This window comes from Triturus cristatus, chromosome 9 (genome assembly GCF_964204655.1).
Source record: "Triturus cristatus chromosome 9, aTriCri1.1, whole genome shotgun sequence".
NCBI lineage: Eukaryota > Metazoa > Chordata > Amphibia > Caudata > Salamandridae > Triturus > Triturus cristatus.
Window position 1 is genome coordinate 338,511,675 of NC_140592.1, and position 25,509 is coordinate 338,537,183.

Below are 25,509 nucleotides of genomic sequence, written 5' to 3' on the forward strand. Positions count from 1 at the left end.
TAGCATGTGATGTGCCCCTGGGCACATCCTGTTTTCTCCATATTTCTGATCAAGTCCCTTGTGTGTCCAATAGGGTATGGTGCAAGAGCAGAAGCTGAGTAAATACCCGCGCCGCTGAGCAGCCCTTTAAATGGAAATATAGGCGCGCAGGTACTTACTATTAGGAGTATCTGTTTGCTTCTGGGAAGTGCCGGTACTCTACCATTAAATGTATAGCGGCAGTTCACAGAAGTGCAGGTACTCTGCCTACAAACTAAAAAAAAGTGCATGTAATCAGCACCGGACAGTACCTGCCTATTTAAAGCACTACATTCTGGACTATAGATTAAGAACGTGTATAAACCACCCATTGTCCCAAAAATCTATTTCGGTGCTTCTTGGACTCAAATATTTTCAAATGTTGCTGTCCACCTGTGTTGCCTCTTTTCGTTTCAGTTCCTGTCACGCTGTAATGTTTCTTTCTTTATTTCTTATTCATAAAGTTTTATATAGCGCGAACATGACCCTTGCGGGTATCGGAGCGCTTTACAATGATCAAGGCGACCTGTAAAAGAATATCGTCTATCCCCCTTCCCTCCCCATCAGTCACACACACCTCCTCTCGCTCTGCTTTCTACTGCTTGGATGTCTACCCCTCTCCTGCCCTCCTCCGACCCTCTCCTCTTCTCTTGGAGGGGGAGGGGCGCTGCCTACCGCCCGGTCGCCACACACCGCGAGGCCGAGGGGCGGGCCCAGGCTCGTAGAAGCCTCTCCTCCCTCCGCAAGTATGAGCACCAGAGCGGCAGGAATAGCACACAGTGTCCGCCTCGCAGCTCTGCCGGATGAACACACTGGGCTCACAGAAGGGCTGAGACAAAGAGGCTGCAGAGAGCCGGCATGTAAGTAGCCATTCACGGCGTTGGCTTCGCCTCTGTGCTGGGTTTCATAGCTGTCTGTGCAGGTCCCTCACCTAACAGAGCGCTGGGTAGAAAGTTTGGAAGTTTACGCCAAGTTGAATACATCTGGGCCATGTTTATTAATGGCGAGTGCTATCCACCCGTCGATCCATTCATCTATCCATTCATCCTTCTTGCCTACCTGCCCGTCTACCTAGAATCTACCCACCGCTCTCCATCTGTTGTGAACATGTCTCACTGATTGGTATACCGTGCTACATTAACTATATACAGCTCACACGCACTGGGAGAAGGCGTCTTGGCGCTATGCTTTTTATATATTTAGCAACCCCTTTTCAAAGCCCTAACATCGCATGACACGTGATCCGCGTTTCGGTGCAACAGACGCTTTTCTGTGTATAAGCAGGTCTGTGCCTATTTCGGCATATGCCTTTGTATATGTCATTTCAGTCTACATCTGCCTTACTGCCCAACCACGCCAATCTGCCTAGATCTTTCTGCCCCTCACTAACTGTGCAACAACCTTACCGTCTGTTCTGTATCGACCCACCTGTCTCTATGCTGGGTTAACGATAATTGTTGAAACTCAAGTCCACAGTTCTGAAAGGCCTCTTGGCGCTATCATAAGCATGTTTCCCGGGCAGAACGCGGTGCTCGTCTGAGTGGACTTCTGAGCTGCTGTAGCGCCTCCGATCCCCCATATCCTCAGACTCCCACTCCCTTACCATCCATGCACTCAGCGTGGACAGGCTTATAGCGCCTTGGTCCATTTTTGTCTTGGTTTCCAGCACCCTCGCACGTTTCACAGCTAGCCATAAACTTCCAGTGCTGAAATTCACGTGTCTGCCGAATACCCTACCTTCTAAGACGCTCTCGCGATCTAAAATGGGTACCTTTGCTATGTAGAGAATTATTCTCTAGCGCTAACTCCGGTCAGAATGGTAATCATTGCTCGGCGCTACATCTCAGTAGTTTCCAACTATCAAGTTATTTTCCCCTTTGCTGCTTCCGCCCTGAAACCAAACCTGTCTGGGGCTAACCCTATTTTAAGCCAACGTTGTTCCTATTTTTAACGTTTAAACTGTAGAAAGACGTATGTTACAATCGTTTAATATGTGTATTTATGTGGGGACGTAAGGCTGGATTCACAGCGGTGGCCCTGGAGAGCAGCACAAACGAGGCAGACCTGTGTTTAAATATATTCGCGATGACAGTGGAGTCCTTCGGGAAGGTTTGAACCGTAGACAGCATCTCAGTCGGCCTCGGAGAAGCGAGGATGAGGCGGACAGCTGCCCGAGCCCCCAGCCATGTGCTCGGCTCCCCGCTTCGTTTCCACTGGAAAGGGGGCTGCTACAACCCCCCTCCCTGCCCTGCTCACATGTCTCTTCCTCATCCCAGAAGAGGGTTTGTGGGGGAGGGAGCGCCGTGCGCCTTAATCCGAATCACTGCGCTGTTTTGATTTTAATCATGCATGTATGGGTTTTGACGGTGAAGTAGTTGTTTAGTAATCTCATAATCCTGACAGAATTGAACAGTGTAAATCTTGGGAACACGCTCCCCACCTGAGAAGGCCTAAAACATTGTGGTTTGGACGTCACCGTGGCACAAGCAAGTATACAGAACTTCCCATGTGGAATCCGGCCGAGGTATATGTCTAACTATTCAACCATTCAACCTTCCGACTCGCCCACCCACCTTTTTATCTATCCGCATGCTTATCCGTGTATGCATCGACCCATTCATCCGTCCGTCTATGCATCCTGCGGTTGATAAATCAATGTGTTTTCCATCCATTCCGCCATCTATCTTTTAATGTTTCCTTCTGTCTTGCCACCTATTCATCAATTTATTAATCCATCCACTCGCTTGTCCAACAAATGATTTGGGAATACATCTATCACCCGATGTTTAATCGCTCTACCTGTCTGTCAACCTATACGCCCATCTAAAAATCATCCACTCACTCACCTTAATCACCTATTTATCACTCAATGCATCATTCATTCTTCAGCACCTACCTGTTCATATGTCCATCTGCCCATCAGCTATACCATGAGATCAGCGTGCAAATCCACCCTTCCGCCTGACCGCCTGTCCAAGTGTCCACCCACGCATCTTTCACCTATTCACCCTCGATCTAATATCAAACATTCAGCAACCACGCCACGCGCCTCTCTCTGCCAGGCCGTGCAACATGTCTCCCTGATAAGAACCTTCCCTTTCCCGGCCCAGCAAGTGTTAACTCAATTAGATTAGTTTATGGGAGAGATTTTAGTTACATTACACAGGGACACATTCTGTTTTTAAGGCACAGGGTGATTAAGTGAGTTGCCAAGAATCACAGTATGTTGAACAGTCGCTGAGATTCGAACACAGCCCCCCAGTTCCAAAGTCGGCAGATCTGGCCACAATATGAAATGCCTTTTTTTTCCATTAAAACACATTCCACCCCATGCCCCAGGTGCCTTATCCTTCAAAATGGCGACCACGGCGCTGGGAAGGATAGAGTGCTTTGCTCCAGGTCACACAGTTCCATTGTTTGAGAAAGAAACCCAGGATCGTAGCCTAGGCCTGCCATGTCCTATTGATATCAGTTATGTTGATTTATGTTTCAAGATCCTAACCGGAAAATTCATAATCAGCAGATTTTAACAAAAAATGCTTCCAGCTCAAACAGATCAAAAGTTATTAAAAGTGGAACAGCGCATGTAACTGTGCAGTGAATAGCTCTTTGCGAAGATTGACTGGTCACCTTTCAGTTGCTTATTGGTGTGCTTGGGGTTAAACTTCAAAATGTGAATCCTTTGACCATAGCAGTACTTTAAATGGAAATACAGGAGGGCAGGTACTCACTATTTAGAGTATCTGTTTGCTCCTGGGAAGTGCCAGTACGCTTCCATTAAATGTATTTCAGCAGTGAGGAGAAGTGCTGGTACTCTCCCTTTCAAATTAAAGAAGTGCAGGTACTCAGTACCGAACAGTGTCTGCCCATTTACAGCACTTTATAGTATGTTTACATGAGTAAAACAACAATATAATTGTGTATTACGGTCACGATGCTTAATTGGTCTTCTCTTGCTGCATAATATAGGCCACTCTGCTACATAAATTGGTCTTCCCCTGTCGCATAATTCCAATAAACTGCTTATAGGCAGTCTTTCTGGCAGTTTTAGCAGTGAGGCGCAGGACTGGATGGGCAAGGAATCAGTGCTGTTAGGCGCAAGACTGGATAGGCAAGGAATCAGTGCTGTTAGGCGCAAGACTGGATAGGCAAGGAATCAGTGCTGTTAGGCGCAAGACTGGATGGGCAAGGAATCAGTGCTGGTATCTTAACCAATGATAGCGGTGTGGCTGCTTGGACCAAATTTAACTTTCACACCTTTGCTTTGTCCATACATTGGTGAGCTGAGGCACATGGGTGACTGTTGGGAATGAAGCAGCTACTGAGAATGAAGCTTGCAGCTTTCTGCTCACCCTGTTTGTGTGAAAGAAGCTTGCACTGCTGCTGCCTGTGTTCAGTTTCTGAGGGATGCTTTCTTTGCAGTTCCTGTTCTGTAGAGGAGAGCTTGCATTGATGTACGATGTGATCCACATGCCGTGTATCAGAGGCACATACACGGGTACTGCATGTTTCAGCTGTGAGTGTTAAACACGGACAACTGCTTCTGGTGCACTCATTGTTTTACGCGGAAATGGAGCTTGTACTGCTGCCGTCTTTTACCTACATGCCCTAGGGATGAAAGCTTGCGCTGCTGTTGAATGTACCGCACCTGTGAGGGGAAACCTGCACTTGTGATGTCCAGAAGGCCTTCTTCTGTGTCTATGGGAAGTTTGCAGTGTTGTCAGTTGTTTTAGATATTTTCTGTGTGCGAGAAACTTGTGTGGCTCGGGCATCTGTTGCACCCTTTAGGTACACGAAGGAAGCTTTAGCACCTGTTGGCATGTGAAGGAAATTTGCAATGCTGTCTGCTTCGTATCTGCCCTGTGCCCCAAAGAAGCTTGCAAAGGTTCTGCCTGGCATGTACCTGATGTGTGAATGAGAGACACTTTCAATGCTGTTGTTTTAGATGGACCGGTTGTTTGTGTGAGAGAAGCTTGTACTGTTGATATCTGTGTGGTTCTTGTGTTCTGTGCAGGAAAGCGGGAATACGACTGCCTGCACTGTGCTTATGTCTATGAAGGAAGCCTGTACTGCTGACGTCCATGCTTCGCTTGTCCTCTGTGTGAGGGAAGCTTTCACTGTGGGTGTGTGTGCTGAATGTGCTAGGTGTATCAAAGAAAGAGTAAATGTCTGCCCATTGTACCTGTTTGTGGGTAAGGAATTCTTGCACGCCCACTGCCTCAGCTGTACTTGTTGCATGTGTGTGTGTATATGAAGCTTGCAGCACGGCTGCCTTTGATGTACTTAGCAAAACCAAAGGGGATGATGGACAGAGTGCCGAACATTGCAAGCACTCACCCCCAGTCAACTGATCTGGGTTTAATCCATCATCATTCTTTAGCTCACTCCGCCACCCCAGTTCAGACGTGGCCATATGCAAATCATTCAGACCCTGTGCCTCATGGGAACAGTCCAGTCCGAACTGCCAAGCCATGTCTTCCCTGGACCGGAAACAAGCATCCTGGGACCGGTTTCTGGCTAATCAGCCCTCATCAGCCGGGCTAGCTTGAATCCAGTGGCAAAGTGAGCAAGGGACCCACGTCTGGGCATGCCCTGCCAGCTTAGGGTGAACAAAGCAAAACCAAAGGGGATGATGGACCGAGTGCCGAGCATTGCAAGCACTCACCCCCAGTCAACTGATCTGGGTTTAATCCATCATCATTCTTTAGCTCACTCCGCCACCCCAGTTCAGACATGGCCATATGCAAAACAGTCTGACCCTGTGCCTCATGGGTACAGTCCAGCCCGAAATGCCAAGCCATGCCTTCCCTGGACCGGAAACAAGCATTTGGTCTATAGGAAAACACAACAGTATATGTATTTTAACCTAAAGCATGGAGTTAGGAGATCGATTGTATTGCTCCGATTTGAGATACTTCCTCTAAAATCTTTTACCTGCAAGTGGCTATCGAAAGAAAGATTCAGTAGTCTCTGTAACTTATGCAAGAAAAAGATTTCTACAACCAATTTATATAAAATGTAGAATCACCTCAGTTCAGGACTTGATCTCGCTTTGCAAGGTTCCGCCAAATGAATTTGTATGTTATAATATATTTAAATTCTTAAAATCCTTTTTAACTTTGTATTAGAATGAAAACGTTTATTATTTTTTTACTGTTTAAACCTTTATATCATGTATCAAATATTTGTGGTTCTCAGTTGAGAACTAAATCAAATAAACTAAACTTGAAACTTGAAACCTGTCTGGTGGGTTGCCCTCCTCTAATAAAGGAAAAGATTTTTGCAAAAAAAGTTAAACCCGTACCTGTTCTGTTTATTAGTGAAGCTTGCACTTCTGCTTCATGTGCTCTACTTGTTCTCTGTTTGGGGGAGTTCACTATGCTGAATCTAGAAGCGTAACAGTTCTATTTATGTGTGGGGCTTGGACTGCTGTTCCCCATGCTGGACCTGGTATTATGTGTGTGTTTGATCTCATAGTATGGCTGTTGAAGCTGTTCTGTTTATAAGTGAAGCTTAAACTGCTGCTGTTGATGAGTGGAGCTTACATTGCTCTTATGTGCAGAGTTTAAGCTTCTGCTAAAGGTGTATCATTTCTGTTTGAGTGGAGTCTGCATGGCTGCTGCCTGTGCTGTACTTGTTCTCAGTGTGGGGAAGCTTGCAGTGCTGAATTTAAAGCTATACATGTTCTGTTTATGAGTGAACCTTTTTTTTTTTTACGGAGTTTTATATAGCGCAGACTTGACCTGAATCGGGTATCAGAGCACTTTACAAAGCACCAGTTTCGTTAATGAAGGACACATTTTTTTGTTAGGAACAGGGAGATTAAGTGATTTGCCCAGAATCACAGGATGTTCAGCGTCATTGAGACTCGAACCCAGTTCCCCAGATTCGAGGTCGCCAACTCCTCTCCCCTTCCACTCCCCTGCACTGCTGCTGCCTAAAGCCATACCTTTTCTGTTTGAGGGGAGTGTGAATTGCTGCTGTCAGAGCCGAATCTGTTAGCTGTGTGAGTAAGCTTGCTCTATTGCTCTTAAAACTGTTCCTGTTCTGTTTATGAGTGGATCATATACTCCTGCTTCCTTTTTGTACTATGCCTATGTGTGTAAGGGTGAATATTGTGTGCCACTCCTAAAGTTCCTAAAGTTGCAACAGTTCTGTATGGGAAGGAAGCTTGCACTGCTACTTTTAAAGATGCACTTCTATTTGTCCTCAAGATGTATGAGAAAACATTGCCACTGTGAAATACCCTGAACAACTATTTTTTTAATGTTTATTTCCTCATGAGGATGTACTCAGAATAATAAATACGTACGTGTCTTTTAATACACCACACTGGATATATATTCCAGCCTAGTGCTTGTTTTGACCTTCTGCTCTCACAACACAAACTATGCATTGATTTATGGCTCTAACCCCACCCCTCTCACTTTCATGGAAAGTGGATTCTCATAACTCGCATACACAGTTACCTCTGACTGGAACTCTTTAAGGGACAGCCAAAGTTTAGACGCCAATTACAATTTGTCCAGAAGTCATTGCCACTCATCCCTGTCTGACTGATGGTTTTTACTGATTGTCCTGACCCGCTTGTATATCTATTTAAGAATGGATTTCAAGGCAAGGAGGCTGTTCCACCATGTCCCTTTTGACTTTTTCTGAACTTCCGCCTGATTTCCATCCCAGTGGGTTGGGAGAGTCCTTTATAGGAGCTCAGAGGGTTCATCCAACTGCTGGATCATCACAACTCGAGAGAGACATATGGGAAGTTAGAACCCTGTATGAAATATTTTTTAAGCACTACAAAGAGGTTACAACTGGTTGCTGTTTGCATTTAACAATTTTCTTAGTAGCTTTTTTGGAAGATGTCCCTGGACCTCTTAAGCAGACCACCTTCCTTACCATATTTCTGTTAAAATTGAACGAGGTGCATCATTTTCACTGTCCTGATAAAGACTCCAATGAAGTCTATCTACCAAGGGGTTGAAACATCAAAACATTTTATCACCTAGACTGCTTTTTAGGTCATAGCTTACCAGAAAGCACAGCTGTCTGGTTCCTAAAAGACTTCTTGGAGACATTCTGAAAACGCTCCAGAGGGAATGTATTCCGCCAATTGCTTACCATTGGCTTTGTGGTTTGTAACTCATATTTACTTGCTTTTTTTCCCAGCTTTATTTGTTTTAGGCTGTCCAGCATGTCTTTGTCTCTCCTGCGGAGCATAGTCTATTTACGGTATTTTTCCATGAATGCTCGCTTTCTGTAAACAGGCCGTTACATTTAGTTCTTATCTTGTCATATTTGCTGTGCACTCAAAGCAGTGATCAAATGTCAGGCTCTGTCATCTGAGGGAGCATGGTGTTTACTTTTCTTTCTCTGACTTCAATCATGCTGATAACTGAGGGTGGGGAAGTTTTTTCTAGCACACAACAACATTTCAATGTCTGTAAATGAACTGTGCAAATATTTCAGAATATATCAGAATTAGGAAAGCACAAATTAAACAATTTTTTTGTAATCCTGAAGTGTGGTGGAAACAAATATTTGAAGACAATCAAAACAAATCAATACACTAGGCGATTACATTTCCACACATTATCGTTGTGCAATGTACACTTTTATCTAACTGTATGTGCAAATGTAATGGTCATTTAATTGAAAATGTTTTGTCTGTAATAGCAGTGTGCTACCACAACATGCATACTCCACTTTACACAATTCCACTGTACGCCACCGCACTCTACACCACTGTATTCCACCCTACGCCACTCCACTCTACTCCACCCCACTTTACACCACTCAACTCTCTGACACTCTACGCTACTCAATGCTATGACACTTCACTCTATTACACTTTACTTTACGCTACTCCATTCCACTGCACGCCACTCTACAACATGCCACTATACGCACCTCCTCTCTACATCCCTCAACACTTTTACACTCTACTCTACTCAACTCCACTCTACACCACTGCACCCTATGACACTCTACTCAATTCTATGACACTCCACTCTTAGCCACTTCACTCTAGGTCACTTTACTGCACTCTACGCCACTCCACTCTATGATTCTTCTCCACTCAATTTCACTCTACAACCCTCCACTCTACTCCACTCTATCGCATTCCATGCCACTCAACTCTACTTTACTCCACTCTACACTACTCTACCCTAGGACACTTTACTCCACTCTATGCCTCTGCACTCTTCGACCCTCCACTCTACGACCCTCCTCTCTTCGACCCTCCACTCTACGACCCTCCTCTCCACTCTACAACACTCTATGACCCTCTACCACCCTCCACTCTATGACACTTTACTCCACTCTACAACACTCTATGACCCTCTACTACCCTCTACTACCCTCTACTGTATGACACTTTACTCAACTGTCTGACACTCTACTCTACCAGTTCCCTCTATGCCACTCCATGCCACTTTACTCCACACTACGACACTCTACAACACTCCACTCTACGACACTCCATCATCAATACTATAATATAGTATGAAACATTTTTCATCATATGGATTTTGGACTCACTGTCTGTTACTGGAAGTAATCAATGGAGAGGATGTACCCACACTCTTTGCAAAGTGATAATTGGTGTATTTAAATTAATTCATAGGAACTACTGTACTTATATACTGATTGTGTTACTTGATGCTAAGGAATACAAGGTTGCCCCATGATTTCTTACTCTCCTCACAAATGTGTCTGGTGCCCCAGACATGGCGTAATTACCAGAGCTGCTGACCTAGGAGTTGGGGATCCAGGTTTGAGTCTCAGTGTCGGCTCAACATCCTGCGATTCTCGACAAATCAATGAATCTCTCCGTGCCTATGAACAGCGCCCAGAGACTCTCATGAGAGATTAGCCGTGCCATACAAATCCAAGTATTATTATTATCACTAGAGCCCTGGTGGACTGATATCCTCACACCCAGCTTTTATGAGTAAGCTAAAATTCCCTAAACACAGCAGGCACAATATCTCAGAATGAGTAAAGTCTCATTTAGGCATATTTTAAGTGCCTATGCTAAACAGAAGGTGAGCCAGTGGGATATTAAGACATTAAACACAAAAAGTACTAAGGCGCTGCTGCAGCAGAGGAGTGTGAGTAGGGAGGAGCAGGCTTTGCTGTGTAAAGTCAGATTTTCCAGGGCAGTTCTGGTACACATGGCAGGTACAGTCTTCTCCAGGTAGAGATGTTGCACTTGGGAGACAGTAGCACTTTGTCTTTGTAAAAGGAGCACATGTTTTGGCAGATGGTTTGCCTCTGCCTGCCCATGTCGCGCTGATGGTTTTCTACCCTGGAGCCCTCTCTGTGCCAGGTCCATGCCGATCTCACATGCTGCACAGTGGACTCCATCCATCTCTGCACTGTGCAAGTCTGCCAAAACATGCGAGAGTTCTGAAAACTAACAAGGCACCAGACCAATTCTTGGTCATCACCTTTTCTGTGTTTGGGAATGCAGGGGGGAATTTACTAACACTTTGCACCTGGTTTGCATCACAAAAGTGACATAGCCCGGCGGAAAGAGTTGAATTGAGATTTACCTTCCAGTGCAAAACCTGTTTACATTGGAAAGTAGCTCTAAAGTAATTAAAAGTAGTGCTATGCACTACCTAGCAGCTTTACCTCACAGGGACATTACATCCATCCACCGTTGGTTTTTTAAGGAAATCCCTAACTGCTAAAATTGGTAAACTGTGATTTGCCTCAAAATATTGCGCCTTCTTGAGGTAGTCGTAACCTTAGAGAAAATATGTTTTTCTACAAACTTTTCCAACCCTGTATGTGTGCTGTACTATAGTGAAACGTATTAAGCTATGTCTAAGCATGGTATTTTGTATTGAAAGGGTACCCTTCCAGTACAAACGTTATGCTAGCAGTAACACAACTACATTTGCAGGATGGTTCAAGGGTGTTTGTGTGGAGCAAGGCAGCCAAAAGTGTGCCAGTGCAGAGGGAGAAAGAAACAATACCATATCTTACTAGATATGGTGCTGTACAGCTCTCTCCTTTTGATGCTGCATAGTGCAGTGCAGAAACCTTGGTTGCTGTACTGCATTACTTTTTAGCATATTTGCTCCCTCGTGTCTCCAGTTCCACGTGGTAAAGCACACACTTGTATGCAGGGGCTCGGCACACCACTTTTACATTGAATGGGTTATTCACTACACATAATCTTTAGTTACACCAGAAAAAATGTGTGTGCTTTCAGCAGCTACATGCATTGCGTTGTATATACTGCAATGCAATAACTGCATTCTTTTGCAGGAGGGCGCGATTTGGTGAGTAATGAGATGGTGATATGGTTCGTTGCTTATAAGCCTGCTGCCCTCCAGTGCTTAATTTGAGCCAGTGGTTTCTCGTGCTCGGCACCCACACTTATTTATCAACACTAGCACTTATGACAGCCTGCCACATGGTGGTGCTGTTTGTGTAATTTGGAGATGACAAAAACAACAGCTGTTTATTAGTTCAATGGACATTAAAAATGACTTATACATGCTGCCCAAGCTGTTTTTCTAGCTTTGGAGTACTGGTTTAGTCTGAATTATCACACCTGTAGGCGTGTGATGGTTAATATTTGTGTTGTTACTGGCACTGGTGGGGGCAATGGGTGACGCAAGCTGCAGTGGCCTCCTCATAAGGGCCCTGGCACCTACTTTTTAACAAATTAAGCACTGCTGCCCTCTCTTCTTGAAAAATTCAGAACAAGTTAGCGTTAACGCAACACATTCACACAACACTGCATTTCACTAGTATGTATATAAATGTTGATCTTCCTCCAATAGGACAACTGACATCCAACACAGCAGACAGATCTCTGGAACCTGCATGTGCACAACATAGCTCAAAAACCATTTAGCTGTGGCAGAAATGCCCCCCCCCCCCCAACATCACACCCATATCTTCACATCATCTGACAATACCAGACCATTCAGAATACCTTTCCATAAATATACCATTACTACAGGCACACACATTTGCTTATAACCAGGGACACTAGAACTTTGCAGCAGTAGAGGGACAACTTATGCGGCAGTGTTGAGTAAATTATGCGGCAAGGAAGGTAAATTATGCGGCATTATGCAGCACATTTTTTAATAGCATTACTTCATTATTTTGTACTTTTTTCACCTCGTTATTATCAGTTTAATAGCCAAATATAGCAATAAGGAACAGAAAGGTAACTAGACAACCGTAGCAAAAGGCCTTTTACTGTGCAGCAACACGCACCACTGTGTTTTTAGCAACTTTTGAACCGTTTGAGCTAAAAACAATTTTTTGTGTTAAAATCTGCAGATTATTCAGCAGATGGTGGATTATGAGGCAAATGCGGCAAATCTAGAATGAGGCGAAAATCTCAGCGGCTGCACAATAGCATAATTCCAGTGGCCCTGCTTATAACCTATGCAATTGACTAATGCTGCTAGTCCACGTAATAAATCCCAGGTCGGACAATTACAAGCATGCACACCTATGAAACAAATTTAACTCGAAAGTATAGCAGTACATACAGCCATATACATAATGCACTGAAAAGATCTATGAAAGAATCAAGCACATCTTGGTTGCACCGTACGCAAATAATAACAAGCATTGGCATAGCCAATAGGTCTCGCCTTTAGGACCTTATAAGTGTTTAGCCATGCAACAGTTGCATAACTAAATACTTATAAGGTCCCAAAAGCGAGACCTATTGGCTATGCCAAGCGGCTGCGAAAGTGATCGCGATCAAACATCAAAGCGGCCGCGAAAGTGAAAGTAATCGCGGTAAAGCGCGGCGCGCGCACGCCCGCGCACATGCACTGTAGCTCTAGGCTGACCTGGTAGCACTTTTTGGAGCCCTCTCAATAAGTCTCGCCAGACCAGCGCATGCGCTGGGTCAGGCGAGACCTAATAAACGACACTATAACACACATTGAACAGACTGTCCTTCACTAACCAAGCTAAATGACTCCAGGCCACCTCGATTCAAGTTAAAGAGAATAGCACGGGCACGTAGACTCCAAAAGTGCTACAAAGCCATTCAAAAGGTACATGTGTGCTATATACATACACATGCACATAACAATTCATCATTGCAACATACCATCCCCATGCGTCATCAGCACTAGAAGGGAAAACATACATACCTGTTGTGTAACCCCTGAACTGTATGGCATTTATATAGTGCTTCAAACCCCTTAGTGTGGTGGTGAACCACATTTGTAAACTGGTAGCAAGCTGCACCATGGTGAAGTGCGTGGTTGACATGGTGTTGTATTTGTTGTGATTCTTTCTAGGAAGCATTTTGTGTCATCCTTGAGTGTGAGACTAAATATTGACAGCATTAATTATATGCACACATTTAAAATAACGGAATGAGAAGAGGTAAGAAGGGTGATTTGGTAAATAAAGGGGTTACGGCTGAAGGTAAAAAGATCTAGAGCTAAAAGACTCGGGCATATTTACTAACCCCGGGCGTAGTACTCCGCTTCGCCCACGGAGTGTAGGTAGCGCTGCCTGCTTCGCAGTTTTCGAAGTAGGCGTAGCAGGCGGCGCTACGCATACGCCAGGGCGAAGCAGAGCTGCCTGCCGCCCGCCACCCGCCTCCCGCCCGCCCTCCTTTTAAAATTATGTAAACTATAATAGAAACATTAAATAATAATGCCTTACCTGCAGCGCGGCGTCTCCGGGGCTCCCTCTTCCTAGTTGACAACTTCTTTACTCAAATGCGCGGACGCCCGCGCATGCGCATTTCTCTCAAGAAATGTGCATGCACGGGCGTCCACGCATGCGCATTTGTGAAAAGAAGTTGTCAACTAGGAAGAGGGAGCCCCGGAGACGCCGCGCTGCAGGTAAGGCATTATATTTAATGTTTTTATCATACTTTACATAATTTTAAAAGGAGGGCGGGCGGGAGGCGGGCAGTGCGTAGAGGGGCTACGCGGAGCGCGCGAGTGTGCGTAGATTTGGGCACACTACGCGCCGCTCCACGTAGCCCCTCTACGCCCACTACGCCCAGGCTTGATATTTACGACTAAATTAGAGGAGTGCAGCCCTAAGTCAAGAAGGCTAACGCCACGCTCTGTGACTTGAGAAACACAGGGCTGCATTGTATTTACAACAATACCGTGCGACCATGCGTGTCTCTCTGCGCTGGAGCTATATTTAGCAGCCTAGTGCCAACGCGAGCAGCCTTGCATGTGTTGTGGGAAATAATTGTTTATGTGCAGGAAGGTATCCCTTCCTACACATAAACAATCAAAAATGGACATTTGTAACTTGTATGTATGATGCTTAATGCAGCACACAGAAATAACAACTCGTCATTAGTAAAATTATTGTTTATGTGCAGGAAGGGACACCTTCCTGCACATAAACAATCATACATGGCGTTTTGCTGTTTCTGTGTGTGCTATTGTGCAGCACACATAGAAACAGCAAAAACAAGGAGAAATAAAGCATTTCTCCTTGTTTCGCCTGTTTAAGACCAGGTTTTCCCTGGTCTTAATTTTGGTGCTGCCCCAAACTTACACCATCCTTGTACATATGGGGCAGCGTCAAAATCAATGGGTGTTGTGGCGCAACGCCCACTGCAACACCCATTGCCCACCGCTTTCATTCTATGTATGGCGTGAATGGGTGCCTTATTCATAAGGTGGCGTTAAGCCACTCCGTATTCACAAGGCAAAGCCCCTATCGCCACTGGAACGTCAGTGTTCCAGTGGCAATAGGGGCTTGTAAATATGTCCCTCAGTGGGTTGTCCTGTTCCAGGACATCGGGTGAAATGAGGGAAAATGGAGCAGGGACCAGTGTGATTATAGGGTACAGAAGGTGTCCCACTCAAATTGGAGTTAGGGGGTGATAGGTACGGTTGTGCCAAATTTGAATAATTTCCTCTGTGCCTAATTTTGTTAAATTTTGAGAAAATTATGTGAAATTACATAAGGCAAAATCTGTCATATTGCGCTATATTTTAGCACGAAAATGTGTCTTCCTCTCCATTTTAGAATGTATTTAAAAAGAAAAAATAGCGCCACGTCTCTCACAACACGAAGAGCAGCTACTCGTGTTCTGTTAGTTTGCACTGTTCCCATGGGCCTGCTGAGTTCGGATTTTTCCGTAAACAACAGCTCAGCAAACAACCTGGAGCAAAGACATAACTTTAGGGATTTTGCATTACTCGAAAGGTTGGAAATTACGACGGAGGAATGAACATTTCTCCTGAGGCTGGTGCCGGGCTAGTGCCGGAGATCCGATTCGAAAGCAAAACAATAATCAAACAGAGGATTTATGAGGGGTGGTCGTAGGTAGTTAAAGGTGTAGAAAGGTTGACTGCTGGTCAGGGACTTCATTTGTGGGCAGACTGACAGCTCCTTGGCCATTTAGGTCATCTGGAAACTCTAGCCTCCTGTGTTTGACGTTTGCTGTCGCCCAGGAGACCCTGCTCTGGCACCCGGGCGGCGGGCATTGACCGCGTTGGCGTCAGCAGAGCGTGAGGTCACCTGGCGGGGCTGCGCACAGGGTCACAGGTGGCAGGGCAGCGCCCACGAGGGCTCCCAGACCTTTACAGAAAACCCTTCCGGAAGTTGATATGTTGGGAGAACTACCCGGACATGGCGTTTATGCCCGGCCTAGAGGCCCCTCAGAAAAGAAAGGAGCACAGGTAAAATCCTTAGAAAGGAGCACAGGTAAACCCTTCCTCGGTGTGAGAACTCCATGTCTTTGGCTCCTTGCTACAGAACCGTGTGTGGCACTGACGCATCAGTTTGTGTGAGGACAGGGTGAATTGGGCCCAACTTTTTGATTTGTTTTGTGCATTTTAGGATGTCGCTCCTTGATATCGAGTGCAGTATACTGTGGGACGCTAATATCATGGATAAATTATTGAGGGAAAAATATCAAAAGGTAAATAGGCATAACGTTATTATACCTCCACATATATGTACCGTGTATCTATCTATCTATCTATCTATCTATCTATCTATCTATCTGTGAAAGAAAGTGTATACCATCAGTATCGATACACACGAGTCGCACTACAGGATCGCGTTCATCCAGGTAAGATGTTTATTTACAACGGCAAAGTGAGGTTGAAACGTGTTGCAGTTGTAAATAAATATCTTACCAGGATGAACGCAACCCTGGAGTGCGACTCCTGCGTTAATCACCCCAGCCCGCTTTGGTGGTTAATAATAGTAAATGTATACTTCCCCCTGGGCACTTAACCTTTCAATATTTTGTCTCTCGATATTTTGTCCACAATTTTAGTGTGCCACAACATTCTTGTACTTGATATTAAAGAGTACTATCTATCATATTTTAGAAAATATTAAATTTCAGGCAGTCTTTCAAACAGCCTTACCTTGCAGCTGCCTTTTCATGAGATCTCTGCACACACACACACACAGGGGCATATTTACAGTAAAATGTTGGAGCGCTGAGCTGTGCCAAATTTAGCAGTGGCGCACTCCGACATTTTCAAAACGCAGAGATGCACCGCATTCACAAGAATTCGGTGCACCCCGGTGTTTCCCCAACACTGGCGCAAAAAAAGCTGCCTATTGCCAGCGGGGGTACCCGGTCGCCATGTTGCAAGGGTGCCTGTGCAGCAGTGGCAATTGTTTATGTGCAGGAAGGGATACCTAGATCGCCTATTGCCAGCGCGGGTACCCTGTCGCCATGTTGCAAGGGTGCCTGTGCTGCAGTAACAATTGTTTATGTGCTGGAAGGGATACCTAGATCCAGGTCAGAGGAAGACTGCAGCATGCATGACCTTCATGCAGACAGTTCAGTGCGGCCCACTAACGGGTTGGGAACAGTGTGCCCATGCTTTTGCCCTACCCACAGCTGTTCTGAGGCAATCTCCAGGCCTTAAGAGAGAAACGGAAAAAACACGCCTTTGTGCGGTCACCACTTTAAAGTCTAATGTGTAAGACAGTGCCCTTCCAGTGCTTAATTTGAGCCGGTGGCTTCCAGTGCGCGGCATAGGCACTGAAAAGTCAACACTGGCACTTGTGACAGTCTGTCATATGGTGACGCTGTCTGTCTGTCTAATTTAAAAATGAGCACAACAACAGTTGTTTATTAATTTATACATAAAACATGACTATTAACTGTTGACCAGGTCAAGGGGGTGGCCTGGCGCCGATGAAGTGAGCAGCGCAGCTCGCCGAGCTCCGGTCGGCCAGCCGCCATCGAGTGTCACCCTGACTCCCTGAACGGGACCAAAGCCCCTACGGCGCACCCCCACAGTCATCCAGAGTGAGGGGTGCGTGTCAGAGACGGAGAAATCCCGTCCCACCGACGGAAGCTGGCGGAACAGCAAACTCTGACCGTGGCCGGGAGGTGAGACAAGATGGCGGCACCCATGAAGATGTAGCGGAGCCAGGAAGGAAAACCAGCCGATATCACTGACCTAGCTGCAAAAGCCTGAGAACAGGAGTGCCTTTCCCCCGCCATACCGCTGGACCCAGAACTGAGCCTGGAGACTCCCTGAGGCCGATACAGAGGAACGGAGCTGAGGCAGATGTGGATCTTCCGGAGACCCCACATGGCAGACCCTGGAGCTGAGCCTAGCAGCCGCCGGCTAAAATGAGCGGAGTAAATAAGGTGGCCCGGCAACCCCCGGAGAACACTGTGCTGGTCCACATGAGGTGAGTGAACTGCAGCACACCGGCGCGTTCGGAGAAAGCAGTGGCGGGAAGTCAAGACAGAGGCAGAGGAGGCCCCCTATGGTGCGACAGAGTGAGCACAGACCTGGAGCTTTCTGTCGGCTCCTGGAGGAAAGGACAGCCGAAAGAGCCTGGTAGGAGTGGCTGCGGCAGGGGACCTGTACCACACCAGAGAGAACCTTGCGCGACCTGGCAACTGGAGTGCCTCTGCCGGGATCCTGGAGGTGCGACCAAGGCCCCAACAGGGGAGACTGGTAGCGAGCAGCTGGAGAAGTGGCAGGACCTCTCCAAACAAGCGGTGAGCCGCATATCAGGCCCGAGGGCCTGACAAGGAGAGAAGAGGACTAACCCCGCCAGCAAGGAGGCCTAATACAGCTGAGTGGTCCCAACAGCGCTGATGGGGCTGGAGTGTGGGCCCAGGCACTGCATATCTCAGAGCCTAGCATAAGGAACAGGGGAGAGACCCTCCAGCGAGCGCCACTTAGGGGGCACGCCAGAAGAGCACGGAGCTCTGAGGTGCATGTGAGCAGGCGGAGAACAGGGTCGAAGCAAGCGAGACGAGCACGCTAACTGGACTGCGGTCTGGGAGCCCGCAGTGGAGCAAGCAATAACCAGAGCGGTGCATAGCGGCGCACAAGACCAGAACACAACATAACCCGAAGCCCCTGGCACGCAATAGTGAGGGCGGACACAGACCCGCACTGAGAATATAGGACGCAATGGAGGGGACTGGTGAAGAGTAACAGGAAATTGAGGCAGAGGCGGACGTGACTAACCTAGGTGCGAGTAGGGCTACACAACGGACCGAGGAGCGTCCGCCAGAAGAGAGGACCCCACGCACGACAAGAGCTATCAGGAGTGCCCTATGAGCACATGCCGCATCAGAAGCGCTGCAGATAGAGAAGACACGATGGAAAAGATCCCCAAAGAGAAGGACAGAGAAGAGGCCCCAGCAGAAAAATCGATTGAGTAGAGGGGAAAAACCCAATCACAAGTGGACCACTCCAGAGACCCCACGTTGCAGGACATACTACAGGCCATCACCTCCTCCAGCGAACGCCTGGAAACCAAAATTGGGTCTGGACTTGGGCCTACTCAGGGAAGATCACAGAAGATTGGCGGCACGTGTCAAGACAAACGAGGGCTAACTATCCAAGACTCTACCGGACATTGTGACAATGAAACAGCGACTAGCACTGCTCGAGACAAAGGTGCGCACATTGGAATTCCGAGCCGAAGACGCTGAAAATAGATCGCGCTGGAGCAAACTCTGAATCATAGGTCTACAGGAACAAATAGATGGCCGCAACATGGTAGATTATCTGGAAAAATAGCTGCTGGAAGAAGTAGCACCAGACGGCCTATCAAGCTTCTTTGCCCTAGAGAGGGCACACCGAGTCCCCACGAAACTCCCTATACCAGGAGGTGCCACTTTGTAGTGATAGCTAAGCTCCTCCGTTACAGGGAGAGAGACCACATCCTTGCCCAAGCACGCCTCAAAGGAGATACAGTGGTGGACAACTCAACGGTGCGAATCTTCTCAGATTTTTCTAAGGAGGTTCCAAAGACAGAGAGGCTCCTACTGTGAAGTGAAGCAGAGATTGCGGCAACTGAACTACAAATATGTAACGCAATACCCGGCCACATTACGAGTGACCATGGCGATTGGCACAGAGTTCTTCAGGACCTCGCAGGAGGCATCAGACTGGGTGGAGAAGCGCAAAGGGATGGAGCCACTACGAGATCCGGAGATTAGAAGAAGAAGAGGGAACTGCACTCGGGGTCAGCGGGCCTTGAGGGAGACCCTAGCCCCCACGCAAGAAGAGGCACAGCTCGAGCGCCAAAACGCAATGCAAATGGTGGCGTTGATGAGCAGTAATGGAGAAACCATGCACCCCCTGAGAGCAGTGAGACTGCAGCAGACTCTGGCTAGGAGCAGGGGTCCAGTGACTCAGAGGCGCAGGCCGTGGTACGCCCAGATGTAACTCCGCAGACATCGCTTAGACGGAGAGAGATGAGATCCACTATAAGCCGGTCTGGAGAGACACTAGACGCACCGGAACCAACAATAAGGTACTGGGGTTGATAGCAGGAGAAGCTGTGGGGGTACCTGTGGGACCGTGGAACTGTATGGCAGCTGCAGAGACTGGGAGAGAGGCGAACGAGCAGCCTTCCCCCTTGTAATAGACTGATTGAACTGCAAGTAGTCAGTTGCGTACTTATAACCTCAGTTTGGATGGGGGTATTTTCCGGTTTATCCTGGCTAGTGGGAGTTGGGGGAAATGTTAAGGGGCACACCTTGAGTTGCAGCACACAAAGAACCGCATGGTAATGAGCGGGGAGAGCAGGCTGATGACAGTACATAAGGCGGAAGGAGGGCCGGGAACTGTGACATTACCCAATGGCTGACTTACAGAAGTACAAACGCATGACTTGGAACATTAGAGGTATGCACACAATGATGAAACGCCATAAAGTCCTCTCATACATTAGAAGACGTGGTGCCCAGATAGCCCTCAACAGGAGACGCACCTAACACAGAAAGAGGGACAGGCTTTGCAGAGACAGTGGAGGGGCCAACTCTTCTACACTACATATTCGGCATATGCACGGGGGGTGCTAATATGGATCCAAGCGGATCCAACTGACGGACTCACTCGTAGATCTGGAGGGTCGCTCCGTAGCCATAAAGGGGCGGCTAGAGGGCCAGGAGATAAGTATAATTCGCATCAATGCCCCAACACAGAGCAACCAGCCTTTTTCACGAGACTGAGTCACTGCCTGACACAATACTTGACTGGCACTACCCTAATGAGGTGCGACTTTAATAGTGTGGACAGCACACTTCTAGATAGACCTCACACCCACTGCGGAACTCCCAAGCAGCACGCTCCTCGCATGCATTCACCACCTGGAGACAGAGTTGGGGACTGATAGCTGCCTGGAGAAACTTACACCCCCCAAGATAGGGACTATTCCTACTTCTCAGTGGTACATGAGGTACATGCGCGACTAGATGCTTTTTTATACACCACAGACATGCAGTGCCATGTTACAGCTGTAGAATATGTTGCACACACGATATCGGACCACAACCCAATGGTCCTATCCATGAAATGGATGCACCCTATATCAGCGATCCCCACATGGAGACTCATTCCGGACACCCTGGAGGACCAGGTCTTCCAGGAAGAGATCAGGGTGGATATTACACACTACTTCGGGGACAACGTGGGGATGGCCTCCTCACTGAACGCAGAGTGGGACGCCTTCAAGGTGGTCATGAGAGGCCAATGCATAACAAGTACCACAGGGGTAAGGCTCATCATCCTGGGAGAAATAGAGGGATCAGAGATTACCCTTAGGGGACTGGAACACAGACGGCCAGAGCACCAAGAGCTTCAGCAGGCATCTTGGAGGCCAAGGAGGAGGTGGCAAGATGCTTTGATTATAAGAGGTACCTAGAGCGCACCCATGCTGAGCGGGACAAATCAGCGTTGCTCCTGGCATGGTTGGCAAACCCAGTGAGCAGGGGCCCGCCAATGGTGGAAATAGAGGATGAGGAAGGGGTAATGCACTATACGCAGGCAAAGATTAATGAGGTCTTCGCCCGCTACTATGCGAAACTATACCAATGGTTGTGAGAAGGTGAACATGCAGAAACGAGGGAGTGCCTCACAGGTCTGCAGATGGAGAGGCTGAGGCCCGAGGAGGCGGAAGAACTAGGAGCAGACATTGCACAGCAGGAGGTACCAGCCGTCATCAAGGGTATGGCAAGGAATAAGACCCCGGGCACAGACGCCCTACTGGCTGAATTCTATGCAGCGTATGTGGAGGAGCTAATCACAAATGTGGAGTGCACCACTAAATTAGAGTTCCAGAATAATTTTGGCCATCCAATAACCATAAATCCAAAACTTCCTTTATTCTTCACATCGATATTGTTAAAACAGCCAACGCGTTTCATCCAACTTCCGTGGACTTCATCAGGGCGTAATTTCTAGTCATATTCTTCTTTGACTGATGTCATCATTGTCAACACTATTTGGTTCCTGTACCTCAGTATTTTGTTTTGGTTCTGTGTAACTATTCCCTCATATATCCTTATATATCCAGGGTAAGTTCAGTATTGCTCAGCTTCTGTGCCGTGTTGCGCGTAAAGAAGGATATGACTAGAAAGATGCTAAGAAGTACGTGCAGGAGAGTGTAAAGAGGGTGCTCAAGGGGCACATGCAGAAAGATTTGGGGAGAAAAAGGGCATAAGCATCTAACAGAGACTGCAGTGGAAAATGGTGTTAAGAACTTATTAAAGTTCGATTCAGAGTCTCTTATTTTAATAACAGGAACATTTTACATTTTAATTATTCATAATAAAATTATTGGCGTTTCTCGTTTAACTAACACTTCTAAGAAGCATTGGCTCGTTGTACGTGCTTGTCTGTTACTCTAATGTCTGGATACAATAACAGAAAGCTCACAGAGATGCACCAAAATGCTAGTCGAGCGGTACATTATGGAAAGCACAGTATTTTATTTTATGTGTTTTAAAGCTACTTCCTTAATGATATTGGCCATGTGACTTGAAAAAGATTCTTAGATACGCTTTTTAGTCCACGCCCCATATAGACAAACCCAAAGCTGTGTCCCTAATTGTTTCCATTACATTTATATCTACAGCTTATTAACTTTTACACTCTTTACAAAATAGTTTCAAAATATACCAGAGTGTTCAGGCAAAAAAAACTCTACCCAAAGTCTTACATATACGTTTACATGCATCAGAGCATGTTATCCCCATTTTAAGATGGAGGCTGTAGCACATTTGATTTTGCCTTGCTTTGTAACCAATGTGCACAGGGTTGGTGTGGTGGCATGGTGGGCAATGGGTATACCCAGAACTCGGTCTCTTGCTCTATAGAGTTCATGCCTCATCCTACTGACGAGGCCCACGTAGCCCGAAACCGGTTTTGGGTTGCTGACGTTCCCTTCTGGAGGGGGGCTCTCCTGTTTGAATGGTTTGACTGCTCCCACAACGAACAGTAACACACTGCCGAGCACACACTCAGTTTTATAAAAACAGATCAAATACCATGACACAGTATGTGGATTCATTCTTTGGGGCAGATTTTTAAGCCCCGCGTACCACTTTTGCGCCGCCGTTGTGTCACTTCTGTGACGCAGCAGCGGCGTAAAGCTAGCACCATGCTGCGGGGGATTTACAACGGGATGCATTATGGAGATGCGTCACGTTGTAAAGCCCTGCTCCACATGAAACCTGCGTCAGGTTTCATGTGGGCGTACCAGCGCAGGGTGGGCGTTCCGGCGCAGGAACACCTCGGAAAAGTGCCTGAGTGAAATCTACAAGATTTCACTCAGTCACTTTTCTGACCCCGCTGCGTCAAAACCTTGCGCCTCCTTGAAGCAGGCGTAAGGTGTGACGCACCATGTGGAAGATAGGCCGGGTTGGCACAGTGCTGGAGTTGCGTTGCACCCGCAACACAACTCCAGCACTGCGCCAACCTTACGCCAGCAGATGCGACACGCATCTGTTTTTTCTTTGCGCCATGATGCGCCACATTGTAAATGTGGTGCATCTGTGGTAGCGCAAGGGTAAACTTGTGTCACACATCTTTCCTGGCGTATCCCTGCTGATTTGCAGGGATGCGCCAGGAAACGTAAATCTGCCCATTTGTCTTTAATTCTCTTCCTCTTTTGCCACACCAGCCAACACATGTTTCATTGCTTGGGCTGTTCCCCACAACTTCATCAGGGCTTTCCTTCTTAACAAACTCTTTGCAGTATCTCCAAGCCGGTTCACCTCCGTCCCGGTAAGACCGTCTGAATTTCCCTTTGTGTTATATGTTACAACTCAAGTTGCATCTCATCTGATGTATCCTATGTATATCTCGATCTCAAATTGTCTCTTAAATCACTTGCAAGGCCTGTCTATCTGCCATCTAAAAGGATGCCAATCCTCGTCCTGTACGCTCTGGTCCTCCGCCGATTAATGCTTCTGAAGATCAGCCGTGGTCTTAATAAACGGGGTTGGGTGATTCCCCTTCCTTTGGAGCACTACCATTTAGATAGATAAATAAGTGAGCGCCAGGGTAACCCGGTAGATCATCACCCTACAAGGTTGCTCCCACAAGGAGCCGATATGTGCTGATTTGCATATGGTGGGCCTCTGTCTAGAGTGGTGTAGTGGGCAGAAACGATGGTCTGAAGTGGGGCCCTGGCTGTCTCAAGTAGTTGAGAATAATTCAAGCATTCTATACATTGCCATGTTGCATGTGACATGTATCGGGGGCATCTTTTTGAGGTCTAGTAAAACAACCTATTTGGTTCCATCTTTGCTATGGAATGCCTGCCTTCTGCAGCTGATCATATATCAATACAGAAGCTCGGCAAGAAAAGCAAAGTCAACTACTGTATACTTCAATGATACGTAAAAATCTATGGTTGTTGTCATCATTTAAAGAAGGCTACAGAACTCAAATATAAAATATTCAGAACAGAAAGCAAATTCAAATTGAATATGTTTATAAAGAGGAATGTACTGACACTGTTCTTGTTTGTGAGGTGTTGAACCAAGTAGGTATTTTAAAATTTAGGGCCAGATGTCCGAAGCATTTATTCTTTCGCAAACATCCCGATTTACAGATTCCGACCGTTTGCGGCCACAAGAATGTTTTTTCTGATGTGCAAAGCCCAAATTGCTATTCAGTAACTTGATGGTGAATTGCAATTTGGGTTTTGTAATTCAGTATTTGGAAGGGGTGTTTTGAGCGTATCCCTTCCTAATACTGAATGACAGTGTACAAACGTTTTGTGACCAAAATGCAGTCGCAAAACATTCGTAATGTACTGCCAAATTCAAAGTTGGTGGTAATCCATTGACAAATGGGAAGGGTTCCCAAGGTACCCCTTCCCCTTTGAGAATGATTAGAAAAATATCTTTTTAAGAGCACGCAGTGGTCCAAGGGACCATTGCCTAGTCTTAAAAAATGAAACTTCAAAGTTCCATTATTTTCTTTTTAAACTCATCCCATTTTCTTAAGGAAAATGGGCTGCGTTTATAAAAAAAAAAAGATTGCTTTATTTAAAAGAAGTCACAGACACGGTGGTCTGCTGACCCAGACAGGCCACCATCCCTGTGATGGCTGCAAATCCCAGTGGGTCGCAAATTGCGACCTTCCTCATTAATATTCCTGAGGTACACTACGAATTGATAATGATGCTCAAAAGAACTTCATACATTAAGAATAGAGATTTCCTAATTGCGATTCACAAAAAAACAATTAGGTAAGCGCTATTGCTATTTTTGTACATTTGACCCACAGCGTTTAATGAAGCTTCTGGTAAAAAAAAATGGCCACCCGTGTTATACGTAAGAAAAAAATGTCCACAGTACCAGTTTAATGTAGAATTCTCCACAGGCGATGGCAGCAGATTACCAATCAAGACACCTAACGCCGGCCATTCTGTGTAGAGGTTGAAAAAACAGAGGAACAAATAAGGCTAATTGCACACACACTGCTTTCCTTGAAGATCTAAATCAACCACAGATCATGTAGGACACAGAGTAGAATGAATGCTGGAGAGCTTTACTCATTATGCTTCAAAGAAAAGTATAGTAGAGCTAGCTGAAGGGTTATAGGTCTTGCACCGGTAAAACAGCTAAGACTATTCATGCACTAGGGAAGATCTGGCTTAAGCTCTGAGAGCCTGCTGAAGGTCCTATCCAAAAAGGAAACACGTCCAGTGGAACCTGTCTCCCTGAAACAGCATACAGAGCTGCTGGCATATAAAGGACAAAAG

At 46.5% G+C, this 25,509-nt stretch overlaps 1 protein-coding gene across 1 annotated transcript in view; it reads left to right on the forward strand.

Annotated features, from left to right (window-relative positions):
- Nucleotides 1–741: 741 nt before the first annotated feature.
- Nucleotides 742–25,509, forward strand: part of SLC38A3 (solute carrier family 38 member 3) — a 283,121-nt gene continuing 258,353 nt past the window's right edge. The window contains exon 1 of the mRNA XM_085625084.1: nt 742–878. The gene's annotated coding sequence lies outside the window, so the exon portion shown is untranslated. The remainder of the gene's footprint in view (nt 879–25,509) is intronic.